At 43.0% G+C, this 18,362-nt stretch overlaps 1 long non-coding RNA gene across 1 annotated transcript; it reads left to right on the top strand.

The window, feature by feature from the left end:
* Positions 1 to 944: 944 nt before the first annotated feature.
* Positions 945 to 18,147, top strand: LOC106612845 (uncharacterized). The gene is made up of 3 exons (XR_006771164.2): positions 945 to 1,275; positions 2,972 to 3,062; positions 7,547 to 18,147. It is a non-coding gene; the product is annotated as an uncharacterized LOC106612845 (long non-coding RNA).
* The last annotated feature ends 215 nt before the right edge of the window (positions 18,148 to 18,362 follow it).

Raw genomic sequence — 18,362 nt, 5'->3', positions numbered from 1 at the left:
TGTACCCAGAGGAGGATGGAAAATAGATGTCCTCCGGCTACACCATGGTGCTACCCTATAGGGTGCTGTTGAGGCTACTGGAGACCTTTATTGCAAAACAGTGTTTTAATCAGTTGATCGATGGCTTGTTGGTTCAAGCCACAAGCAGACAAATAAGGGTATTTGAAACACTGAGAGACAGAGAAAGACAAAGAGAGAGAGAGAGAGAGAGATATGGGAGGAAGAGACACACACACAGAGAGAGCGAGAGAGCGAGAGAGAGAGAGAGAGAGAGAGAGAGAAAGAGTGTTCAAGGATAGTGTATTCCCTTTACATGTACAAGGCTAATCATATCTGTAAGTAGGCCTTGGCCTTACCTCCGTGTGGCAACGCAGATAAATACTCTAAAACCTTTCTCTGACTGGTGCCTCTGGTCCTGGGGCAGGCAGGCATAGCGTTCACAGGGTCAGAGTTCCCTGCTCGCTATGGAGATTGTTGAGGGATGAAACGTGAAGTAGATGTGGTAATACAAGGTAATAGTAAATCTATGACCTGCGGACACTCTACTGGTGACATGGCAGGGTAAAATGAGTCCAATTGTTTCTCACTTATTCCTAGATTCATGGAGATAAGGCTTAAGTAGGAAATATTTTCACTGTTTACTGGAGTGGGTCTTTAAATGCTCCAAATGGTGTCCAAACGTGGGCTACAGAGAAAGATTCAGTCTGTGTCAGGCTCAGCAGTGCGGAGAAAGGCATTGATAAAAATGCCTTAGCTATAATAATTCAAATGACTGTTTTACCAATATAGAACTGACTCCATTCAATGTCTTCTCTGCCTATCCTCTTATCCTTACTTCGTAATGCCTCTGTAGTTATATGAACAGGTGTTGTTGACGTCATCATACCTTTGATGTGCCGCTCACAAAACCACCGACCGGACAGAAAGAGAGAAAAAAAGAACGAATGAAGGAGAGGGATCACGGATCACATAGATCGATAGGGAAACGGCGGATTGCTCCTCCAGGAAAAGTGGTGAAGTTGAGATCTCTTAAAGTGTCAGGAACCGAAGTTCAATTCATAATATAGCTGTTATGTCTACACACAGTCAACAGTTAACCTCGATGAGGAGGGCTGTTTGAAAGAGCAAAGCTAGTAGGCTATAGTTCATGTAGAATGCAACGGATAGACCTACTGTACAGGGGCCACAGAATTCAATGAACCGGAAACCTACCTAATCCAGCACTGGTAACTACAAGGGATGTTCCTAATTATGTCATTAAAACAACGGGTTACAGTAAGTAATGCAAATGCGTATTCAACATAACCCTCTAAGAATGAATGTGAGTCATGTTGGCCTTCATTTGTTAGAGCTCATTTGCACATAGCACTAAAATAACCTTGTCTGACATGTTTTGCAAGTGTGATTGGTTGACAGAAAAACACCTTTTTCCCTCCTTTACCCTTCGGCCAAGGACAAGTCAAGCAAGACCGAATTATTGTGTATGCATGCATGTGTGTGTGTGTGCGTGCGTGAGGAGTGCATGTGCACATGTGTGAAGACTGATTTAGTGAGGGTTAAATATTTTTGCATGTCACCAACGTAAAACCTCCTTCGCCTTGTAAGCAGCGTGACTGAAAAATACGTATCCAGGCAATCTCTCTTCAGATCTACAGTACAATGCATTTCACATCTATATTTACATTATTGCAGTCATTTAGCAGACACACTTATCCAGATCCGCTGACACGTTTCCCACATACAAAACAGTACATGGAAGTAGCGTATCTAAAAAAAAAAACATGAATGTCATAACAGAACAGACGGCTCGTTTGCTTACTGTAGGTGAGATTTTCAGAATCACATTAGTTAAAGAACACTCTAGAATAATTTTGGAATCTAGAGGGCAATTTCCCCCCAGTAATGTTCAATTGCTTTTCAGCTATACTAGAATTCATGATACTGTACTACTGTCACGGCTGTCGAAAGGAGCAGACCAAAGTGCAGCGTGGTTGTAGTTCCACATTTTATTAAATCCGTGAAACTTTGCAAAACATAAATAACTGAATTGACAAAAACAACAAACCGTGACGCAGAGAGAAACAAACTCTACTCAAAATATAATAACCCACAAAACCCAGGGGGAAAAAACAAATTAAATATGATCTCCAATTAGAGACAACGAGGACCAGCTGCGTCCAATTGGAGATCAACCCAAAAAACAACAACATAGAAATAGAAAAAATAGAACTTAAACATAGAAATACAAAACATAGAAAAACACAAAACACCCCCTGTCACGCCCTGACCTACTCTACCATAGAAAATAACCTCTTACTATGGTCAGGACGTGACAACTACTGATATTTGTATTCTTAGAATCTCTTGAATCAAAGTTGTGTATCTTTAAGAGGCTCGCTAGCATGTCTTAGCGAGGATTCAGGACCCAAGAGATCTGGTCAGCAGCATGCGCCATACAGTTGGGCTGGCTACAGTATATATATACCCTGTGCCTTGTCAGTGTGGTGTGCTGTGCTGACTGTTGCAGCCCAGCCCTGTCCTGACCTGACCAGAACAATGCCCTGGACACCAACAGTATACCCCATGGAACTTTCCACTGTCGACTTCACCTCATACTGTACATCTAACAGTACAGCTGGGGAGAGGGATCAGAGGGAGGAATCCGTACTATGCGTGTGTGTGTGTGTGTGTGTGTGTGTGTGTGTGTGTGTGTGTGTGTGTGTGTGTGTGTGTGAGCCAGTTAACGTTCATTTTGAAATAACCTAATAATTCTGAGTTAGTCAGATATTAGTTTTGAAAGACTTGAAATTGGCATGGGAGCTAACTAGCTAGCAAGCTACCAGTTATCTATAGCTAGCGAGCTTCTTATCAAAGGTAGATAACTGGTTCATTTCTCAATGTTTCTCAAAATGGTGATACACCCTGTTTAATGCTGTTTTAGTCCACAAACATGTCACCCTGTCACCTACAGTATAACCTGATGGACAACATGTCACCCTGTCACCTACAGTATAACCTGATGGACAACATGTGGGGAAACAATAATCCACCGTCATGAGAAGGTACTAGCTAGTGTATCCCTCTTTACTCTTGTTGGATGGAGATGTCTGGTTTATCAGGTCACAGGCTCCCATGACTGTAATTAATATTTATTTACAAGTTCATTACAATTCGCTTTTTGCTGTACCTGATAGAGCAGATTTAGTCTCATGTGCAGAAGTAAGCCGTCTGGCGCGAGAGACATATTGGGGGGGAGACTAGAGCAGGCCCAGAAGTTCTGACTGAACACACATTTGAGTGCCCCAGGAAAGTCAGACAGTTCCCCCCTCATAGCAAATAGCTGGAAAAACAATCCAAGCAATGTTGGCAAGGCCTATGTGCCCGTGGAGGTGGAGCTGCGGCTGGATGTCACTGAGGGGCATAGCAGTAAGTAACTGAACATCTTGTTTTAAACAATGTATTCTGAAACAGAAAAATGTACACATTTACCTATGGATTTTATACATCCGTCTGTGTGACGTCAACAACATACCAGAAGTCAGAGGTCAGAGGTCATCTTAGAGGCAGTCATGGCCGACATCATATCACCCTGTTCCCTACACTGTGGATTAGTTTTGACCAGGTAGTGCACTATAATGGGAATAAGGTGCCATTTGGGTCGCATCCTCAGAGGATACAAAGTTAAGATTAGTCAGTCACATGTCCCAGCCAGGGACTCTGGAGTGGGGTAGAGTAACATGGATTTTTATTTTTTTTATTTTTTTATTTCAGTCAGAGAATGGTATGTGCTGCGTGGGACTGTTTTAGCCATTTAGCCCTGAGTGGTTTGGAGTGGCATTGTGGCGGTTATGGCAGTTATGTCCTTTTGCATAGACAGGTTGTTGGTAGGAGGAATAGTTCAACAAACTTGTGTGACAATGTGTGCGTCCCAAATGGAATCCTACTCCCTATGTAGTGCACTAGTTTTGACCAGAGCTGTATGGGCCCTGGTCAAAACTAATGCACCAAAAAATAAAATAGGGTGTCATTTGGGATGCGGATGATGATCAGTGTACTGTAAAGCAGTGCTGAGTCACGATGCATTCCTTAGGGGGAAACACAGGCGTGGTTCCCTACTGAGAACCACTAATGTCTGAAGAATACAGCATTGTCCTTACTCCTTTCCTAAAATCCTGCTGCTGCCTAGTTACAGCACTTTGAACCCGGGCCACGAACACAGTGTAGAGTGGGCAGGGAGAGGAGGAGGGAGGGAGGAGGGAGGCAACAGAACAGCTGGCCTGATTTTGAAAGTGCATTTTTCAGCTTCCTTCAGACTCAGAGCTGAAGGTGCAGCCGGCCAGCATGCCGTGTACTGGCTCTTTAAATCTCTGTTAAGTGTCATCTTGCACGCACCCAACTGCTGAGTCATTGGGTTCAGGCTGATTTAGTAACCTCCGCCCAGCAGGGCTCCTCATTGGCTTTGGTCTCCACATAGCGGTCCGCGTGGTTGGTTTGCCAGCGCCACTAAACAGTTACTTTTTGCCAGAGGAAGCTCTTATTAAAGGGACAGCAGCGAGATGACTGAACCATTCCCCCTTAAATGACTTAATGACCGTCTGATTGACTGAATATCTAACTGAATGACTGAAAGACTGGACAGCTGGCTGGCTGACTGACTAACTGACTGGCTGACTAACTACTGGCTGACTAACTGACTGAGACTCTGTGAGGGCCACTGGGCCACAGCGGTGGGGTCACAACACTGTCCACGGATAGGAAGGCAAGAAAAAAGCCCTGTTTCGAGAGAAAAGGAGAGTGACAGTGAGATAGGGGCTAGAGAGAAACATAGAGTGACAGAGTGAGGAGGGGCTACAGAACGAGAAAGAGAGCGAGAGAGAGATATGGAAGATAAGTGCTATAGAGAGATCTAGAGAGAGAGATAAGAGGGATGCATTCACTCTCATTGTCATATTGTATCACAAATCAGTAAATCTTGTGGAAGCCCAGAAAGAGAAGAGGGAAAATCCCTGAGGCCTCAGCAGATTGTGCAATGTGACTCAGAGTAAAGACTCCCTCATGACTGGCCTCTGACGCCCTGGAAGTGTACCTACCACCTATAGTCACCTGGTAACTACGTAACCTAGATACGACCCTGTAATAGTCCTCTGGTAACTACGTAACCTAGATACGACCCTGTAATAGTCCTCTGGTAACTACGTAACCTAGATACGACCCTGTAATAGTCCTCTGGTAACTACGTAACCTAGATACGACCCTGTAATAGTCCTCTGGTAACTACGTAACCTAGATACGACCCTGTAATAGTCCTCTGGTAACTACGTAACCTAGATACGACCCTGTAATAGTCCTCTGGTAACTACGTAACCTAGACACAAGCCTGTAATAGTCCTATTTAAGGTTACATAGTACATGTAAATGCAGATGCAGAATCTACTGTACACCATACTAAATTAGTTCTTAGTGAAAGCCTACTTACTGTACAGGAGGACCAACCGCTCCCTGCTGTGCTCTAATACTGTGTATGGATGGATCATGTCTTCATCATAACATTCTACCACTATTACATCATTTCCTCTCAACTCTGTCACACCATGACCCATCATGGCCTAAGCCTTATGGTCTCTATTTCTTCCATGGTCTCTCTCACTCATCCATAGAGGAAAGCTGCCCTCCTATTGCCTCCTATTGCTCTGTTTCATAGATCAGTGTGGACTCCATGGGGTGAGGAAAGAGGAATGAGACATTATATCTGTGGTTGAAAGGGATCGAAGCTGTTACTTGCCTAGCAGAGGTGCTGATTTAGAGAGAGAGAGAGAGAGAGAGAGAGAGAGAGAGAGAGAGAGAGAGAGAGAGAGAGAAAGAAACAGAGAGAGAAAGAGAGAGAGAGAGTGAGAAAGAGAGAGAGAGAGAGAGAGAACAGAGATAGAGAGAATAGAGAGAGAGAATAGAGAGAGAGAAGAGAGAGACAGAGAAAGAGAGAGAGAGTGTGTGAGAGAGAGAACGAGATATAGAGAATAGAGAGAGAGAAAAGAGAGAGAGAGAGAGAGAGAGAGAGAGAGAGAGAGAGAGAGAGAGAGAAAGAGAGTGTGAGAGAGAGAGAAAGAGATAGAGAGAAAGAGAGCGAGAGAGAGAGAGAGAGTAATTAGAGAGAAGTAGCAGCTCTAAGTACAGTATCCACAGCCTGGATGTACTATATTTGAGCCGGTGCAGACACAGTTAAAGGCAGCTATAATCCTGCTATGAGTGCTTATGTAGGACACATACAGCCACACAGGAAGCTCTAATGCAAAGTTTCCATCCCACTGAATATGGTTCATCTCATACAGCATAACACAGCAGGAATTCCCCCAATGACTGTGATAGAAGGGTCTCATGAGAGAATATCAGGACCATGTCATGCTTTATTCAGTGTGGTGACTCAGCCAATGACTGTATAAGGAAGGAACTCAGGCAAGTTGGAGGCAGTTCAATGGATTCACTACTAGAATTCTAATGACAGAGATATGGAGAGAAACAGATGACTTGTCAATAAGATGGACAGACATAGTCATACTACTTCAATAGATGTCCACTTACACAAAACAGTATTGTGGTCCAACAAAGCAACGCATTCACAGAATTCTGGAGACGCGGTGTAGAACAATCATCACACTCATACAATATAGCGTACGTGTTTCAGGGTAAAGAAGTTAACAATATCCTCACAGTTTTCTTCCAGTCTTCTTCTATTCAGCGCCTGCAGTGTCTAAACTAGCTCTGTTGTTCCTGCCTCGTGCCACCTGTCTCCAATCATGGAGCCAGCGTCGCAGCACATAGCTAGCATGCCTGAGGTAACAACACACAGGAGAGGAGCATCTCTGAAGAGAGAAATCAACCAGGCCCATGAATTTCAATGTGGTGCTCATGGAGGATCATTACCTATTCAATCAAGCTAGTGGTTAGCTTAGCTTCTAGGCTATTCTTAGACTACAAGTCCCCTGAATTTCAATTGTGATCCAAAGAATCCCAAGTTATTCAAGCTAGTGGTTAGCTTAGCTTCCAGGGTATTCCTAAACTAGAAGGCTGTCATGTGTTGTTGACTCATGTACCTATCTTAAGATGGATGCACTAATTATAAGTCGCTCTGGATAAGAGCATCTGCGAAATGACTAAAACGCAAGGCCAGTGAATTTCAATACCGATTTATGCTAGATGTGAGCTTCCAGGCCAGGATATTATTACTAGACTACAGCTCTCTGTCGGTTGGAGTTGGCACAATCCACTGCAAAAACACAGGAATATGGGTGTGGGAGTGTGAGATGCAGAGGGATTTGGGAATGGGACACCCTGTTCTGACCATGGCTGTTTCCCAAATGGCACCCTATTCCCAACATTGTGCACTACTTTTGACCAGAGCCTAGAACGAGAATGTTCTGCACCAGTCTTCGGCCCAGGCAGCTCACTGGATGTTTCCGTGGTGTGTGTGTGTGTGTGTGTGTGTGTGTGTGTGTGTGTGTGTGTGTGTGTGTGTGTGTGTGTGTGTGTGTGTGGAAACACCCTCCCCCAGGTCACTCTTTAATCTAGGCCCCACAGGGACAAACCACTGCTGGGAGGAAGAAGGATTTACAGCATTTCCTGAACGAATGGTTCCTGTAGCACATTCCTGCCCTGCTTTACACGCACGCACACACACACAAACACACACACACACACACACACACATCCCATTCCTGCCCTGCTTTGCAAATCATCCACATAACTGAGGCTAAGGAATAAAAGCTGTGTCACTGTGCTGAGGCTGAGGCTTTGCTTCTCGTGTTACTGCCTGTTTGATATGTGGAACAAAAAAGGGGTTGACAGGCCAGTGCCTTTCATCTGACTGCAAAGCAACTCTGCAGCTAACCGGAAGGGGGTGATATAATGCTGTTTAAACTGACTTCTGATCCCAGCCCCCAACACACACACACACACACACACACACACACACACACACACACACACACACACACACACACACACACACACACACACACACACACACACACTCTTACAAAAGCAGGCGCGCACACACATGCATGTACGCACGCACGTATGCACACACACACTTGTACAACTTCAAGCATCATACGCACACTCGCACAAGTATACACACACACATTCTCTCTCTCTTTCGCGCTCTCTCTCTCACACTCTCTCAGAGAGATCTGCATTAAAAAGACATAAGGTAGAAAATACACTCACGTTCTGCCTCTCTCCATGCATGCTTAAGGAGATGTTAGATATCTTCAATTATGTATCATCAGCCAGAGACGATTAGTATCAAAATCTGCCTTCTGGCTGATGTAATGAGCCAGCTATAGTCTATCATTTCTTTGTGAAGAAAATGAAGATACAGTGTATAATATCCAAACTACTCTACCTGTATATTACTGTATGTCATTTCTATGTTTATATGTTTGTATATAACTATCTATGATATAATTGACAGTTGTTTTGTTGCGTTGCTGCGATTGTTTGTACTTTTGGGTTGCTGCGTGCTATAATTGACATGTGAATGCTGAGGAAATGGAAAGATGAATTCCTCTGTTTTTCCCTAAGCAAAGCAAGTGCTCTCATCCAAAAGTGAAATTCCTGTGACTTCAGCAAACCATTCATTAAGGTTTCCGTCCACAAGATGGGCAATGGCCTGTTTGGTAGTGGAGCCCCACTGCCTCGTACTACTCTCACAACCTCAGGAATGTTGCATTTGCTCAAAAAACTGTTATGTTGAAAAACACTTTAAATGCAAAGAGATTTTATTGGGTGACTGGGTTGACTGGGGTTACATTACCCTTCTTCCTGAGTGGAACAGCACTATAAGGAATAGAAGTAGGGATATACTGATTACTTATAGGCCTCAGCATAGATAATATAGGGATGAAGACATACAGTAAAATGACAAACGGGGCTGTATATTTAAGGGTGACGTAATACAGCTATGGCAAAGGAATGCCTTTCTTTGTTACATAATACAGTAAATGTACTTAGCAGACATCCTTTAGGGGGATGCATCTATTCACATTCGATAAACATCTGTGATATAGACATATTCTATGACCCAAATAGCACCCTATTCACTATACCAGGGTTTCCCTTAGTCCTGGGGCCTCCTAGCACTACACAGCTGATTCAAATAATCAAAGCTTGATGATGAGTTGGTTCTTTGAATCAGGTGTGGGAAGCCCTGCCTGTAGGCCTAGCGCACTATGTAGGGGTAGGGTGCCATTTGGGACACACAGAGAATCATTCTTCGAGGGTGAAGTCGACAACAGAGATAACTGTTCTCTTGACGCTATGAGAACCTTGCCACAATTTTGTGTTATTACAATGTTAATGCAATATCAGAACAACATCTCAATCCTTTTCTCTCCTTTCTCATCGACTGTCGACCTCTCTCTCCTCTCCTCTCCTCTCCTCCTTTCTCCTCTCCTCTCCTCCTTCAGTGCAGATTATGTGGAAAGGAGAGAAGAGGAAAGACAAATACCTTATATAGCCTACTACTAGAGATGTGGTAACCTCCTCGCAAGGCACACACAGAGTCCTGTTCTGATATTGAATTAAGCCTTTTTTAAATATGTAGGAAAGTTAATAGTACTGAACTACAACCCGAATTTATGAGTAAAACCCTCTGCTATATGCCACTCCTATTGGTCGGCATCTTTTGTTCACGCCTCCTAGCCCATAGTCATCCCCTACAACATTGGTGGGAGCACCTGTCACTCAAGGTGCATAAGCGGTGGGAGTCGTCAGTGTTCTTTGACGTTGGAGTTTGATTGGCCAGCTGTTGCTATTGGCGTCACTGCGCTGCCAGCTGATCGCAGTGAGAAGCCGGTTTGAAGGGAGTTGGACTAGAGAGAACCAAGACGCAGCGATAGAGGGACTGGTTGGTTGGGGAACTGCTGGGAAACTGGAAAGTGAAACTGGGGCGGTATCTTCGTTTTTACCGGTTAAGTTATGATGTATCGCACACAAATATATACAAGGGTGATAGTTGAATAGTTGTAAGTGTATTTTAAACTTGAACTATTATAGATGTGTTTCGTCCAGGACTAGAACTGTCAAAATTGATTGAGAGAGTTAAGGTGTGGCTGCCTTTAAAACGGGTTTTCTTCTTCAAGACTTGCATCTGACCTAAATGCTTATGATAATAAAGCTTAATCATAGCTATATACAGGGAGAAGTAGCCTAGCTGATCGATTTTCAATATTAATGGCGCATTTGACAGAGGAAGCATTCGGTTATACAACTAATAGTGCCGTCTCGACAAGGCTAATAAGCATTATTCTAAATATGACCGATGGAATCTATTCTGCTATTATTTGGATGATCATAACAAGTATTTAATAATTCAATGTATAATGCTTTGAAATGGACGTAGCAACTTTACAATCATATTGTAGCCCACAGATGAGTGGCAAGTCAACGGAGCTGTGGGGCAGTAGGCCTAGTCCGTGATATAGAGGAATTCGACTATTGATAAAACATCTGATTTATTTATTTATTTTTAATCGTTTTCTTTATGATGGAGCTGCTTGTAACTAGGTTACTGACATGTTGAGTCACACCGAGGAAAGAAGTTAGTCTAACCTACAGAAAAAAGTAAGTGCGTCTATATTAATTGAAAAACTTTAAAATGTCTTTATGAGTGTGGAATAACCTTAACTGAATAGATTGAAGTAATCTACATAGTCTGCAACTAAAATATAAAATAGAGGGTGAAATGACCTATTGTGACTATTGTCATAACCGTTACAAATATTGCAAATTGAATGTTCCAAATGATGTAATCAAATAGTTAACTTGCAGTGCCATTCGGACTATTTGTACTCTGGTCTGTAGGCGGTGCCTTCACTGCCATATTACCTAATTCAACACAGCAGTGTATTGACTATAAGATGTAAGAGTTTTTTCAAAGGCCATCTCATATAGACTAAACGTTAAATGTATTGGTTTATGGACACTTCTATTGTGCGCATTCGTGGCATATAGAGACAACGGGCGTGCCCATCAATTAGTCTACTTGTAAGAAAAATAATGGGGCCAAAGAGCCCAGAATAAGATTCGGTCATATTTAAAACTTAAACAAAATGTAAAAGATCAAGCTCATTGCTGTACTGTAAAACCGTTTTAAAATACCTATTCATAGATCATAGGTTTGAACTATACATGTTTATAATTTAGTAGTATGCTACTAGCCTAAAGAATAATGCGTAATGAACTTACTCATTATCTTCTCGTTATTTAGTTCGAGTAACTCACTGTAATTCCCTTTAGTTCGACTTAAAGGAGAGGATTGCGAAGCAAATTTCTTTAAGGCCCCACCCTTTACAGAGATACATGGATGTGGACGACAGTTTTCCCCGTAAATTTCTTCCTTTCCCTCCTCTCCGCATCTCTCATTTTACGTTGATAAATCCTGCTTTAAATGGAGAGAACCTGTAACCTTCCCTATGAACTGGCTGGCAACACCCTAAAAATCAGACAGCAGGATCTTCATTCAAGCTCCCATGACATCTCCTTTCTTTGATCAAGGTAAGATATGAACTGTCTTACCTCATTATTGAATACAATAAGAAGTCTGTGATAGGCCTTGCTCGTTTAAATGAACTTTTTCATAATTTACTTATTTTTCAGTGGAATTTTGTGGCAGGGATTATGTAAGTATAGGAACAAGTGTTTACAAGCTCTCCAACTCATGCTTATGCAATCACAGTTTGAAGATTTCAACACTCAGAGGAGAGCTGTAAGTTAGAATGTGACAGCTCATCAAAGAAAGCTCACTCTCCACTCTAAAGATCAGGCACTATGTCATGTGTAGGTCTAATCTTTTATTCACTCAATGACTGTTAGACTGCACCTGAAATTCCTTAAATCCTTAAAGCCTATAAATTCAATTCAACAATGCTCCCTTGCACACTTAATATCTCGAGCACTATTCCACTCCACCACCACAAGACAATCGATTTATTCTGAATTGCAGTCAAGACCTTGTTGGATTCATCCTAAAGCCTCGTAGGCAAACAGCCTGCAGACAGCCTGTTTGGCAGTGACTCATCTCTTCTTGGGTGTGATATTGATGCTTCATCCTTATTTGCTGGGGGTGGATGAATTCTTAAGGCCTATAGCTGGGTTACTGGCTGGCTGCAATACATTGACCAGGCAGGCTACTTGGATGAGTTGCAAGGGGCAAGAGGCAGGCAGCAGTTTCTTTTTTGGTTTCCCATGCACCTTCATGTTTGATGCCTCTGTAGAGCGAAAGACTGTTTTGTCACGAGATCGAGACTTCAGGCTCCCAAGTTCCTCAGGGCCACTTCGACTCCCCCCCGAACATGTAGCCAGCAATTATCAGCTGTTTGGAAATTAATTGTGTAATATGTAGCCTAGCAAAACTAACAGCCACAGGCCATACTCGATTGGCTACATCCAGATTATCTGAATGCCACTTTTACATTACATGGGAATTATGTCAGTGGCAGCTAAGTTAACACCCCATTTTATCTTTAGACGGTTCAATGGTATAACTTGAGATCAGTTTAACATACATGACATGTAGCCTACTGTCTCTCTATCTGAGGGACTCCATTGTCTGTCTAATGGACAATGAAATTATTCTGTATGAATGAATGCAGCACTAAGACCTACTTGGAGGATCTGAAATGGGTGCATCAATAGGAACAGTTACAGTGAGGTCTGATTTATCCTACTTGTGATACCGCAGTTTTAAATCACATGAGATGTTTTTTTTATTTTACCTTTATTTAACTAGGCAAGTCAGTTAAGAACAAATTCTAATTTACAATGACGGCCTAGGAACAGTGGCAGAACGACAGAGTGTTACCTTGTCAGCTCGGGGATTTGATCTAGCAACCTTTCGGTTACTGGCCCAACGCTCTAACCACTAGGCTACCTGCCGGCTACCTGATTGGGTGATGAATGAGGGGGTGTGGCTTTATGGATGGAGGGGGTGTGGTTCACAATCAAATTGAATTCAAATGGAATGGAACACAACCCAGATGAGATTCTTATTACTTATTACTAAATCCAATGGATCACAGCAAAGTCTTTATAAAAGGGACCTTTTTATTTACAGTTTTATAGACAAACCCTCAAGACTGTAAAAGTGATTTCCTGCCCTTGCAACAACATAGTATCTCTGGCTGTATGTTTGTTCTGTGTTGTGTGTATGAGTTTGAGGGTGTGTGTGTGTCTGTGTGTGTGTGGTTAGCGAGTGCTCTCTTTATCTCTGCATGACTGGATGAGATTAATACAGATGTCAACAGAGCCGCTCCCCAGAACAACAGACAGAAAGACACTTCTGCTGGCTGGCCGGATGGACAGACTGGCAGGCAGGCCGGGTGGACAGACTGTATGGGTGTATATGAACAGAGGGATTGAGAGAGATATAAAGAGAGAGAGGGAGTATATGATGAAAGAGAGGAATGCTTGTAATTCAAGGTCTTTCTCTGCAGTCCTGTGTTCCCTCTGCCTTACTCCAATCTAATGAGTGTAGTCATAGCAAGTCGTGACGATATGTGTGTGTGTGCCCATTCTTATGGTTAGTGTGTATGAGACATAACATTCTCTTTAGTCCTAGAAATCATCCACTCCCTCACATGAAAGGTATTAAACCATTCTGATCTATTAATAAAATAATTATACATTTCATTTGACAGACACCTTTCAGGACACTTAAGAACGCCTTACATTAAAAGTGCATACATTCAAGTACAGGTTAAATTGGATTTAACCATTGGATTACTTACATTGATCCTATCCTCAGAAAAAAATGGAACAGTTTAATTTCACCAGAAGACAATATTACTCTAGTCTAGCTTTGACATTAGCTAGGTAATGCAGCTCTTATTGAGTAGCATAGTTGGGCTGTGCTGAATGCTGGATTGCACATTGACAGTTATTGATGGGCTATCAGAGTATTCCCAGTGGGTGAGGAACTGCAGTGGAAATGCGCATTCTAGAATGAGGTTGCACGTTTCAGACAGGGCCACACCCTATGGCTATAGATGTATACACTGCATCACTCATCAGAGTACACACTTTACTTTACACTCTAATTGTAAATTGGTTATTTCTGGTTTGTTACAATTAATCCACATGTAACCAAAAACTATACCAAGGTAATCATTCTTTTATAAAACTTTTTTATCGTTTTCGTTTTGACTAAATTCACTTAGGTGACCCGTGGAACCAGATCAGATGAAAATTCACTAGCAATGTTATTTGACTTCTTTTGAGAGGACAATGTACTGAGAAGTTGTCAACAGACATTGAGTGGGCTGAGTGGGCTGAGTGGGCTGAGCAGGCTTGACTCAGCAGGTGCTGTAGTGGTGAGTAGCGGACATACATAGGCTCTGTGTGTGGGACTGTGTGCAGGAGGACAGACAGTGTCAGTCTGTAGTCTCAATAATAACAGACAGACTGTATAAAAACACACACAGCAGAAGTTGATTTGAGATCCCAGTACTCTTATATATTCAAGGCCAAGTCTCTATGATCTTCAACTCTTTATCTTCAAGTGCCCAGCCTATTTGGTGCTTGGATCAATTCACTAGTGACTCAAGGCTGAGTTCTCTTATCACTAAGGGCTGGGACTGGGATCAATTCACTAGTGACTCAAGGCGGAGTTCTCTTATCACTAAGGGCTGGGACTGGGATCGATTCACTAGTGACTCAAGGCTGAGTTCTCTTATCACTAAGGGCTGGGACTGGGATCAATTCACTAGTGACTCAAGGCTGAGTTCTCTTATCACTAAGGGCTGGGACTGGGATCGATTCACTAGTGACTCAAGGCTGAGTTCTCTTATCACTAAGGGCTGGGACTGGGATCGATTCACTAGTGACTCAAGGCTGAGTTCTCTTATCACTAAGGGCTGGGACTGGGATTGACTCTTGCTCTCTTAGTGGCCTTGGGGTCTATTCCACTCTCAAAGGGAAGAGGCTTTGACTGGCCCTATCAGGGCTTAGGCTAGGACTGGGTCTAGTCCTCATAGTGCCTTGGTCAAGTTTGGAATGACAGTTAACAGTTTATAGCTCAACTAATGAAACTTCCATTGGTTCCATTTAATCTCCATGTTAAACAAGCAGTAGGAAATTAACCCTTTTTAACCATTTTTATCTAACAGTAAACTTAGCAGTGCCAATTCAACATGAACTAGTCCCATCCAGAGATTGAAAACCATGGCTGTGTCCAAAATGTCATCATGTTCCCTATATAGTGCACTACTTTTGTCCAGAGCCCCTGGTCAACAATAGTGCAGTATATAGGGAATAGGGTACCATTTCCCCTGTGATGGAATGAGTACAAGGCAGAAGGGACGCTGTGTCACTGTGTAATCTCCGGTTGATTAAATGGACTGCCACAGGTTTTGTTTTTCCCTGGCCCTGTATCCCTGGCCCTGAAAGTGACCTAGTTAAAGACCTAGTGCTAGTGTACCTTTGCCGAATTTCAGTCTCCCTACATGTACAGTACCAGTCAACGTTTGGACACCTACTCATTCAAGGGTTTTTCTTTATTTTCACTATTTTCTACATTATAGAATAATAGTGAAGACATCAAAATGATGAAATAACACATTATGGAATCATGTAGTAACCAGAAAAGTGTTAAACAAATCAAAATATATTTTATATTTGAGATTCTTCAAAGTAGCCACCCTTTGCCTTGATGACAGCTTTACACACTATTGGCATTCTCTCAACCAGCTTCATGAGGTAGTCACCTGGAATGCATTTCAATTAACAGGTGTGCCTTGTTAAAAGATCATTTCTTTCCTTCTTAATGCATTTTAGCCAATCATTTGTATTGTGACAAGGTAGGGTTGGTATACAGAAGATAGCCTTATTTGGTAAAAGACCAAGTCCATATTATGGCAAGAACAGGTCAAATAAGCAAAGAGACATGACAGTCCATCATTACTTTAAGACATGAAGGTCAGTCAATTCTGAACATTTCAAGAACTTTGAACATTTCTTCAAGTGCAGTCGCAAAAACCATCAAGTGCTATGATGAAACTGGCTCTCATGAGGACCTCCACAGGAAAGGAAGATCCAGAGTTGCCTCTGCTGCAGAGAATAAGTTCCTTGGAGTTACCAGCCTTGAATGAGTAGGTGTGTCCAAACTTTTGACTGGTACTGTACTTATACATGGTGAGGAAGGTAGACATACTGTACATACAGGTAGACATACATTGACCAACCTACTGTATGCATACACACAAGGTGGAAACGTGGAAAGATAGAGAGGTAGAGTGGAAGCTAGAGAGAGCAAAAGAGGGGGACAGACAGTGAGAGAGAGAGAGTGAGCGTTAGAGGGAGGTGGAAAGATAGAGAGAGGTAGAGGAACAGGGCGGGTCTGAGAGAGGTTGGGCCTGCGGTGTGTGTGTGTGTGTGTGTGTGTGTGTGTGTGTGTGTGTGCTCTGTGTTCAGACAGCGTGGAGGTCTGGGGCCTCTGCAGACTGAATGGAATTTATACCATATGTACTAGGCATCCCAGGAATGCACCCCAGGCCCAAAGAGCTGACCAATGGAAAGAGAGGAGAGGGAGGGAGAGAGATTGGTAAAGAAGGAGGGACAGGGAGGGAGAGAGAATGGGAGAGAATGGGAGAGTGGGAGGGATAGAAGGGGAGAGAGAGGGGGGTTGTATGGAGAGCAGAAGAGAGAGAGAGAGAGAGAGAGAGAGAGAGAGAGAGAGAGAGAGAGAGACAGAGAGACAGAGGGATAGAGAGGGAGAGCAAAAGAGTCGGAGGGAGAGAAGGGATAGGAGGGAGAGACAGGGGTGATGGGGTTGATGGAGGGGAGGGAGAGGTAGAGAGGGAGGAAGGGAGCTAAGCAAGAAGGTATTCAGAGGGTGTTGATGGCGAGTGGAAGAGACAGAGAGAGAGAGAGAGAGAGAGAGAGAGATAGTTAGAAATCCATTCTGCAGGGACAAACCTGTTGAGCACAAGTCCTTCTGTTAGTGGAAAATGCTGCATGTCTGGCAAAATGTCTGCTTGCTGTGGACACATCTGTTTAACATGGTTGTAGCTCAGGAACCTATGGGCACTTGTCAAAGGTAGTGCACTATAAAGGGAATAGGGCGCCATTTAGGACACATTCCATATGCAATGATAAAGATGAATACACAGATTTTGCCCAACTAGTTATTGAAACGAGTTCTGCAAAAACTATGTAATTACTATGTAGGCAACCCAGGAAAAGCAAAACATTCAATTTAACATCATAGTATCTGTGTGACCTCTTTTACACCTCCATGAGTCAACATATTATTGTCAGAAACATTAGTAGACTGTAGTTCTCAGAAAACCTATGATTTCTCAACTGTGACACTTTTCCCCTGAAAGGCTATATTTGTTAGAAATTACTAAGCAATGAGCAGCTTTGCATCTTTTCACGATGTCCATATCACGTCTGTGGTTCTTTCTACTGCTCAGTTGTCTGGGGCAGGGGAACTACATTCATGTGGTTGCTGACACTATGTAGTACATGCTTCATATAATAATTGAGGTTATCGGATACATACTAATGCTATAACTGAGCTATGTGCAAGCTGATCAGGGAGCAGAGAGACGGAACACTCTGGCATTATGGCAGCCAGTGTCGCGCAAAGTATGTCAATGTGATCTGTGGTTGGATAAGAGCTTCTGTGTGTGTGTGTGTGTGTGTGTGTGTGTGTGTGTGTGTGTGTGTGTGTGTGTGTGTGTGTGTGTGTGTGTGGTCGAAGCACTAGGCTGGGGTCATAAGGTAGGTAGATACCTTAAGTAATGAGTCTTTGCGGGTTAGCAGGAGCTAATTTCCACTTGGAACTTAAACTATCTGCTCACTGTGTCTCAGTCTTCGAGTGTTCCCTGGATGGAATGTACTCCCAGGCCATCTGTGTACATCAGTGTATGTGGCAGCCTGCAGCTCATGAAATGGTGGACACACACACATAACACAGGCATACATGTTTCTTCACTCTTGCTCTCTCATTTAATTTACTCAATAAACACACACACAGATTTACACATACACAAATCAATTCATGTTCTCTTTCCAACAGGCATAGGCCCTTTCTCTCTCTCTCTTACACACACACACACACACACACACACACACACACACACACACACACACACACACACACACACACACACACACACACACACACACACACACACACACACACACACACACACACACACACACACACACACACACACAGTCCTGTGGTCTGGTCTGTTATCCCCACAGTCACATCTTGTGAGGTGTGTCTGGAAATGTGGTCAACCGCTAGTCAACAACTCTCATTGACAAGCAAACCACTGTGAGACTAGCACTGTCCTTTATGG

The sequence above is a fragment of the Salmo salar genome, chromosome 09, assembly GCF_965601325.2.
Source record: "Salmo salar chromosome 09, fSalSal1, whole genome shotgun sequence".
NCBI classification, from domain to species: domain Eukaryota; kingdom Metazoa; phylum Chordata; class Actinopteri; order Salmoniformes; family Salmonidae; genus Salmo; species Salmo salar.
The sequence above is the reverse complement of the archived record's forward strand: the minus strand, read 5'-3'. Positions and strand labels throughout refer to the sequence as shown.